Consider the following 9167-nt stretch of genomic DNA (forward strand, 5'->3'; position numbering starts at 1 on the left):
CTCACTCCTGGTTAGATGTCATGGTGAAGAACCTGCCCATACCTGGCATCTCTCTGCCTTTCCAGTGCTTTCATTTGTAGTTTTCACTTTGCTGATGGAGGTAGACCAGCACGGGAAGAATGATCCAAGCTTTTGATATATCTGTACAAAAAAGGTGCTGGCTGGCATTGTTGGGGATTTTTCTGTTGTCCTGTTGTTTGTTTGTTTTTTTTTTTTTTAAGTTAGTTTGGCTCCAACAGCACAGGTAAGCCCCAGAGTTACAGCCTAAACTACTACTTTTTCATTTAAATCTCACTCTGAACTGTGGAAACCTTCACCCACATTTCTATCTGAGAATTCAGGCACACTTACTGCCAGGAGATTGTAGAAGAGCAATAGGGAAAGCTGTATCCTTATTCAGAGGTGAGTTGATTTTAGAGATGTCTTGGTGCTTGGCAGCACTGTCAGCACAGCAGCAAAGGGTTTTCCCACCAGAGGCCACAGTCTGGGTCTTAGGTCACTTGGAGCTTCTGCATCTGTACTTAAATGTCACTTTAAAGCATATGCTAGATTATGCGTGAGTCATGAGCTACACTGTCTTTTACAGATCATCTGAGACATTCACAAATAAGCAGACTCCTACGATGCATAAAAGATATCAGCATTTGTAAAACTGTCGATTAACAAATACATCTATGCATGGTCATATTTCCATCTCTCACATCTAAAACTACCCGCAGTGGGGATTTGATCTGTGAGATATCATCCTGCATACTGTGATTATACAAATAATAATAGCAGTAATAATAAAAAGTACCTGTGAGGTTAGAAGTGAATAATGTGGCTCCTTTTTCTCCATCAGCTCTGTGTGTGTTCCCATTTCAACCACAGTGCCATCCACAACACCCACTATTGCATCTGCAGTCAGAGTGGTGGAAAACCGACAAGCAATAATAATAGTAGTTTGACCTTGCCTGGCCTGTAAACAAAATACCAAACTGTAATTCATGTCCCCTGTTGTGTGGTGGTTTAGAGTAATTCCTCTAATTTGTCATATTGATACTGCTGTTACATCCCATTGATCTCATTTGCTGAACATCCATATAATCTGTGATTCTCTCACAAGTGACTTAAACTACAACCTGTTCCTTTCTCTGGCGGGCTGGAGTCGTAACCTACTTTCTGGTTTGGCTTGTTTTGTTTTGCTGCTTCTGCTTTTCTTTGAGTCTCTCTCTTTTTTTTTTTTTTTTTTTTTTTGTTTTGTTTTGTTTTGTTTTGTTTTGTTTTAAGAAAAGATGCTATTGAAAAGCTTAGCCATGAAGAACAAATATGCGAGCATTTCCATAGAGAATGGCTCATTGGTCAAGGACACATTTCTGTTTAGCTCCAAGGGTCCCTAAAATTCTAACAGCATGACACCAGTTATTTGCTACTGGTAAACATTGCTCAGCATTATCTGGCTGAAAGCAATGCGTTTGCCTTAAATAGGAAGCTTTTGGCCTCCATTGCCACACAAGAAACATACGGTTTATTATTTGGTAATTTATGGAGGAATGCCATTCACATCACCTAAGTGCAGATGCCAATTTTCCATCAATAAGCAAACATACCTGCAGCCTGCTCATATAACCAAAGAAGAGAGACAGAAGCTTCTTCCAAAGAGCCTCCGACTCAGCTTCCTTCTGAGTGAACTGTTGCTAGTTAAACACTCAGAACAGTTTAGGTGTCTGGAGTGCTACAGTGAGGGCTCATCCACTCAGGTGGCCATTGCATGGTGCCAGCCCCTAGCTAGATGAGCCAAGTGGAAATCATGTTTCAGTGGTGGTGAGGCAGAAGATAGGAGAACATTGCCACAGAAAAACAGTGGCCAGATTTTTGCCATGAATGGGGAAACAATCCTCGTCATTACAAATCTATAATGGAAAAAGATAGCTGTCACCTGTGTCTTCTCCCTGAATTTAAATTAAATGCATGATTTGAGAAGGGAGAAAGGGTTATGTCAATGACAAAGCACTTACTTTCCCTAATCTAATGTGAACTAGCATCTCACTTTCTGTGTCTAGAGCATCTAGTGTCATCTAGTTAAAGAATTAGAAGACTGCACCCTAAAGCTCAGTCAACTACCATTTCGGGTTTCTGACTCCTAATTTCTGTGGATTTCCCCTTTCAACCACAATGGTAGCACTTTTCAAAGAGAAGAGTGCAAGATCTGTCATTTTTTGCACTGTGAAAAAATACTTTTTAATAGAACCTGACTGCGCATAGAAATAAATTGAAAGTTCCCCTTTGATTTCTGTAGAGTTCAAACTGCAGAGAAATGGGATCTAAAAGTAATGTATTCTTGCTACATGAAATTTCCTCCTAGAAACTGAGTACCAGTTCAAATCCATCCTAATTCAGAGTATTTGCCCACTGGCAGAACTCGATACACGTGAGCAGGAGCCTGGCAACAGCGGAGACATTTATGAGCCTCAACTTATACTTGCGTGAATCATCTTGCTGAAACAGGGTGCTGTGCTTACAAGAACACCGGTTTTGAAAGCTGCAATTTCCATTTTCGACACAAGGTGGCTGCAGAAAATCAGTATTTGGTTTAAGTTGCGCTCCCTCCCCCTCTTTTTCCCCTCCCCCATCCCTGAGCTTTGCTGGTTTTGCAGAGGGGCAGTTGTGACCCACTGGGGACTGGCATATAAAGCCACCCACATGCCCCACTCCAATGTCAGTCTAACCTTTCAACTGCATTTACTTTGACTCAGACACCTTGTATAATAGCTTTAGTTTTTGTTCTTTGTACTCATTACCCTGTTGATCTCTATTTCTCTATTTTCCATGTGTTTCTTCATCCCTTGGTTTTCATTTCAGTGAACTTAGAGATAAATTTTAGAGATACACTGTTTTACAGATAAGTAGAAAAAAAAATATACACCACATACATTAAAAAAACAGTTTCTCATAGAATCATAGAATTGATGTCCTGAGTTGGAAGGGACCCACAAGGATCATCGAGTTCAACTCCTGTTCCTGTATATGACAACCCCACAGTTCACACCATGTGTCTGAGGGCATTGTCCAGTCTCTTCTTGAACACTGTCAAGCTTGGGGCCGTGACACATCTCTGAGGAGCCTGTTCCAGTGCTCCACTACCTTCCAGGTGAAGATCTACAGAAAACATCACACCCCCTATCAGAGTGCAAAATTGCATTTTATGGCCTATCATCTCTGAATCAGACTGACATATAGGGCAATCTGACATCAACTTAATGAATCATAAGGTAATGGTTTGTCTGCTTTAGGTGGATGTGCAAACATGCTTGCAGATTCCCTGGGTAACAACTAGAAAGTAATTAAATACATACATATACATACATACATGTGTCAAGTGGTCACAGAGCTGAACAACTGTCTCATGCATTTTTCATGGAAGAGTGCATGGTACTGGAGTTTAGGCTTGACTGCATTTTGTCATGTTACAGATTGATCTGTAGAGAATATGCATGACTCAATGGCTTCATATCTATTAATGGCTTCAACTCTATTAACTCTTTTTATACTTAATCCCACCTACATAAGAATTACCTCAAATGACAACATCTTCCATTCTTGCATTTAGCCCTTCTGAAGGCACCTTTATCTTCTCTGCATTGATTACAAAGGGAGCTTAGAGGCTTAGCTTAGGCTATACATCAAACATCTAGATGGTTAAAACAATGTAAACAAGGTAAATAATAACAATATAAACAAGGTAAAAAAATGACAGCATGAAATATAAAGATGATTAAATTTTAAACTTAGAATGCTTTAGAGGCTGAAATGTTAGAAACTGATGAATAGATTGTTTTCAGTGTTACTAATCTTCTGTGGAGAATCAATGTTAAAAACAAAAAGACAACAACAAGGTGTTTCTGAAATGTTGGCTTAACATGAGTAATTATTATTGTATCAAGTTTTATAGAAAACTTGCCGTGTCCTGTAGCTTGCACAGAGATAATTTTTTAGCTGGCCACATTGTAAACTTCACTATTTCATCTATAATCTTGTGGCAATTGCAAATCAAGCTTCAATTATCTCTGTGTATTTAAAATGCTCAACTCTACCCAGCAGAATGCTGTCAGAGGAAAGGCAACCTGAACTTTGGTTAGGCTTTAGTAATGATGTGATGTTTACACGAGTCAGTATTTTGTGACAAATACTCTGAGACCACTCTCCTCTTCTGCTATTGGGATGTCCCTATAGAGCTTATGAAGTTTTTTGTTTAGGTATTTGAAACTAGAAATTAAATTTTCCATGAAGTCACATGTTGCATATGTTCCCCAGTGAAATAAATATCTCACAAGTCATATTTTTGGCTTTAACGGATATAGAAAGTGAATTTTACTGTCACTTCTCACACACATTTCAAGCCATTTCAGTTCTGCTAGCACCATATTCATACCAGACAGGAAAAGATACGTTTTGATATGGCTAAGAGTGCTTTTCTCTTCTGTCATACTTCAATTCTGCCTGACACATGACTGAAGTAAGGACAGTTAAAGGTAGAGTGTGAGTGGTGCTGATGGGGCCCTTCCGTAAACTCATTTAAGCTGGGGAGTGAATAATTGGAATGGAATAAATCTAGCTACAACTTCAGGAAAGAGAACACTAATACCATTAGCTGGTCTCAGTATCAACTCTGAAGATTTACTCTGAAAATGTTAGTCGGTGCTTTTCAGATAGCTGAGATACTGAAGAAAACAAGTCACTCAGAACAAGATAATAAACCTACTTACCACTGACATCCATATTATCCTTGAAAATTTGTGTGTTACTGTTGTTGTTCTTCCTCCCCATCATCATGCCTATAGACTATTTATCCTGCAAAAATATAGTAATGCTGAGATTATTATTTACTGGAAAATCTTATGATTAGTAAAAAAAAATATGTTTTCTGTTGGTGTGGCAGCTATAAGAAAACACTAAAAATTACAACTTTACATATAATATCATACGAGCTCTTGTATTATACCAGTTTTGACATCCTTATTGCTTGTAGTGTCCCTACTCCCAGCTACACTTGGATTAAAAGGAACAATTGTTGAAGACCAGCGGATGGGGAAATCTGTCACAGAAATAGATGAAAAATAGGTTTGGAGTATTTCACCCGTGAGAGACTGGAAAGGGCATGATTTGTATATAGGGTACACAGACGAGATTGGAAAAGTCTTCATACGTCTCTGTGAAAGAGTAATATCATAATTTCACTATCTAGGAACAAAATAACTGTCCTTCTGGAATGCAACAAGAATGTATAATCTATTTCCCAAAATCGTTACAAACCTTATGACCAATATACTTACCTACACTGTACAGAACTGCACATGTCCTTTTGCCTCTGTTTATCTATTTAAAACATCAAAGACAGAAGAATTCACAAAACTGGGTGCAAGTTCCCTGTTTTGGGATTCACTTCCTTTATTGTCTACTCAGAAAGGAGAAATACTATGAATGAGTCATCTGACACAAAAGACACTTTCTACAGCACTCCTACAAAGACAAACATTTCTTCTGTACCAAAAAACTACAAGCATGATCCTCTCCATATACAGGCAGTGGAACACGCAGCTTAAGAAGATTTTCCAAAGGCGTCCGGAATTGCCTGAGGGTGTGCAGAAGCTGCATAGCAAATAGCAGCTACGGATAATTTCTAGAGAAATATTAGTTCAACTGCAACCAATTTCCTGCCCTTTGCTGTGGGAGACTATTTTGCATGACCCTATTTTTAACTTGGGTTGTTATTCCTTTACCACATTGTGATAGCTACTGGAGTACTGTTTTCAGTTTATTACAGCAAACATTAACTTGGAAAAATTGACTTATTCAGACAGTACATTAATGCAGAAATAATACTTCTGCCCTTTATTTTAGAAGTAAGAATCATACCAAAAGATATATAGAAAGTTCTGGTTCAAAACATTATGAAATTAAGGTCTCAGGGACCTGTAAGAGAAACAAAGAACAAGACCATCTGCCTGCCAGCTTCTGTGAAAGATGTAGCCTGTTGTGCTAATCAGTCCAGGAATTCCCAGCCTAAAGTCATCCAGCCAAGCCGCTGACCTTGTGCATGGTGGACAAGGGGGCAGTTGTCATAATTACGTTCTGCCCTGAGTCTTCACTGCTCGCAGTTGTCAAGAGTCCCATGAGCGCCACTGAAGCTCTCCTGTGACATTGTAAGTTTGAGAGTTGAAGTATCCTCTGAAACCAACCTCTTGAGACCTCTCACACCTTCGGATCTGCAGTTTCTTACCTCTGTGTTTTGCCTCTGGAAGAAATTAAAACCATGACACAACTATACAACATTGTTTTAAAAAGAAAATTTATCCAAACCATGCTAAAAGGCGGGGTGATACCCCAGCCGATACACCTATATGAATGCTAGTAGCAACCATAGCTTTCACAAACAGCTTCCCCGGCTGGTGACAAGAACAATCAGAAGTAGGAGAGAGAGAATGAGCAGCAGTATGAAACAACAGCAAGCAATATAGAGTAAGAAAAACTGGTACACCTATTTGCTTTCAATTATAATTCAGGGAAGTGGGAATGGAAAGAAATCTCTAAGGCAGCAATTGAAAAGTGGTTGAAGATGATACTTCTAAAAATGTGTGAGCGTAACTAATCCATTAATTTAACTGTTTAAATACTGCAGAACCATAACAACAGACCAAAGATTTTAGTTTTGAAAAACTTGACTGAACCAATTTTAGAATGATTGACAACACATAGTTAGCAATAGATGGCACATGTTTTTAAAATGGCAAGATAAACAAAACCCTTTGCCAGCCATCACAGTCCATTCTTCCACTGAGTTCACTACTCATCATGTTAACTGAAGAAGTTTAATACGAATTTTATTCAGTTGGATTGAATAAATAGTGAAGTCAGTTGAGATGTATTGCTCAGGGACTGAATATGGAGGAAACCTGAAAAGTTCTTCTACAGAGGAGTAAAAGCTACCAGGAATTAAACAGCCTTAGGGCAAATACTGATCTCAAAAAAGATACTATAAGTGAGCACAGAACCTGTGAGATGGGAAAAATACTTTTATCGCCAAATTTAGTGGTATTTTAGATGTCAGGATCATAAGGATGAAGTGAGAACAACCTCAAATCAAGTAAATTGAGATGCTGCAAAAAATTAAGGCTAATATCAAGTAGTTCTCAAGACACATGGATAGAAAATGAAAGAAGCAGCAGGGCCATAGTACATAATTGCTTCCACCATTACTGCATAATGTAGGCACAACCTAAACTACTAAGTCAATACCTTGTCTCAGCTTTGCAGGAAGCTGATGATGTCATGTACGTGGGAAAGGCAGAATGACAAAGGGAGCAGACAGCATGGAAATGGAAATGACCACAGTCAGGGAGCTCGTGGGCTCAGCTCGAATAATCTTTGTTCCGGAAAGGAAATGGCATCTGCAGCTCTGCCCGGAGACAGCCAGTCTGAGACATTCTGGATGCATCAGAGGCATGTCGCATGCTTTACTTGGCAGAAAACAGATATTATGAATAAATTTGGATGTGAAGAAACTGATTAGAAATGACTCTGTCATCTTCTATACTTGTGTGAACAGTTTAGGAGATCCTAAATTTATTTTATTGAATCAATAGAACATAAGGAGGAATCACAGAACTGTGTAATTTGTATTCAACTTTATAATTCGTAATTTAATTTAATAAACTCTTCCCACATCAGCAAAAATTGAATTTTAAATCACCAAGTTAAATAAAAATAACTTTTCAATACATAACTGAGGACTTGTTAAAAGTTTCTGGTGCAGATTTTCCCTATTACCCCAGGGATGAATATGACCAGTAAATCCAGAAAATAATTTATTAAATGGTGCAATACAAGGTAACAGGTTCATCCCCACTAGCATATTTACAAGACTTCTCAGGATCAAATCTGCAACTCTTTTAATTCAGATAGTGTATTATAGCATATGAAGTTTGTGCTGGTGATTCATACCACTACTGTTGCATAAAAGCCAGAAGCTCAGACCAGAAATTATTATTTCATTGGTGCTTTTACATTGTATTAGAGCACTTCTAGGACTGTTAATTTTTAAATTGCACACATATAAATACATCATTGTAACTGACACAACACACATGAGGTGCAGAGCACACAATCTGATTTGCAAAGATTGAGCCCTGGTTACATTAACAGTCTTCTGAAAAATGCTTCTATTTGACAGATATCTTTCCCTTCACTTTCTATTTACTTATACTCAGCAGATTTGGTATAATGTATAGGTTTTATGAATACTTTCTAAGGTTAATAAGTTTTGTATGACTTTCTTTAGGTTCTTCCAGCTAAGACAGTTTCTGTCTCCTCTTGTTTCAGTTAGCAGTGATGAGAGCTGGCTTTGTGCAAAATGCTGCTTTCTGTATTTACAGAGGAAGCATATAGATGTCTGAGGTGTAAATACCAGCTGTAATGGCCCTGCAACCTGCAACCTTGTTCCATTCAAAGCAGTAGAAGGCAGCCTTCATCTGAATTTTCTGATTAATTTCTTTTGCAACTGAATCTTTATCCTCTGCTCTGGGAGAAGCTGCCAGCAAAAAAAGATTATATAAGAGACAAGAAAACTGAGAGAAAAAGAAAAACTCTGCTTTTCCTCAAATATACTAACTATAGGCAACTCAAGACTGATGTCTACCAATTTTATGGGGATTAATGATACCTTACACAGAGCAAAGTCTTCCAGAGAGGGCAAAATTCTGTAAATTAATAAAAAAAATTTTTGAAGTGACGGACCTACTTACACACTTCTGTATATTTCTAATAAAGTAAATACTACAACACATTTATAAAATATTTATATAGTGTATACTTATAGAACATTTAATATGTTAAATGTATTAAATGCATCAATGTATTTGAAATATACTTACACACTGTATGTATTATAAAATTAATATTTTCTTCCTGATATATATATATATGTCTTCCTTCAGAAAGAATAGAGAAATTTTCGTTGGTATATGGTATTTTCTTCATGCATTAGTAAATTCCTTGCTTTTAGACTGGAACTTGTTTATAAAGAGAACCGAGATCTGTTTTTCCATGTTGTGTAATTGCATGCTTATAGATGCACTTTAGGCTTATGAATATTATTTTCTTTTAGTATTTTCCTTTAACACACCAACAAA

At 37.7% G+C, this 9167-nt stretch overlaps 1 long non-coding RNA gene across 1 annotated transcript; it reads right to left on the reverse strand.

Annotated features, from left to right (window-relative positions):
- Positions 1-800: 800 nt before the first annotated feature.
- On the reverse strand, positions 801-5485 carry LOC309436611. The gene is made up of 3 exons (XR_014183380.1): positions 5313-5485; positions 4746-4830; positions 801-958 (listed from the first exon to the last, which is right to left on the reverse strand). It is a non-coding gene; the product is annotated as an uncharacterized lncRNA (long non-coding RNA).
- Between the last annotated feature and the right edge of the window lie 3682 nt (positions 5486-9167).

This window comes from Streptopelia decaocto (genome assembly GCF_964273445.1).
Source record: "Streptopelia decaocto genome assembly, chromosome: 2".
Lineage (NCBI taxonomy): Eukaryota > Metazoa > Chordata > Aves > Columbiformes > Columbidae > Streptopelia > Streptopelia decaocto.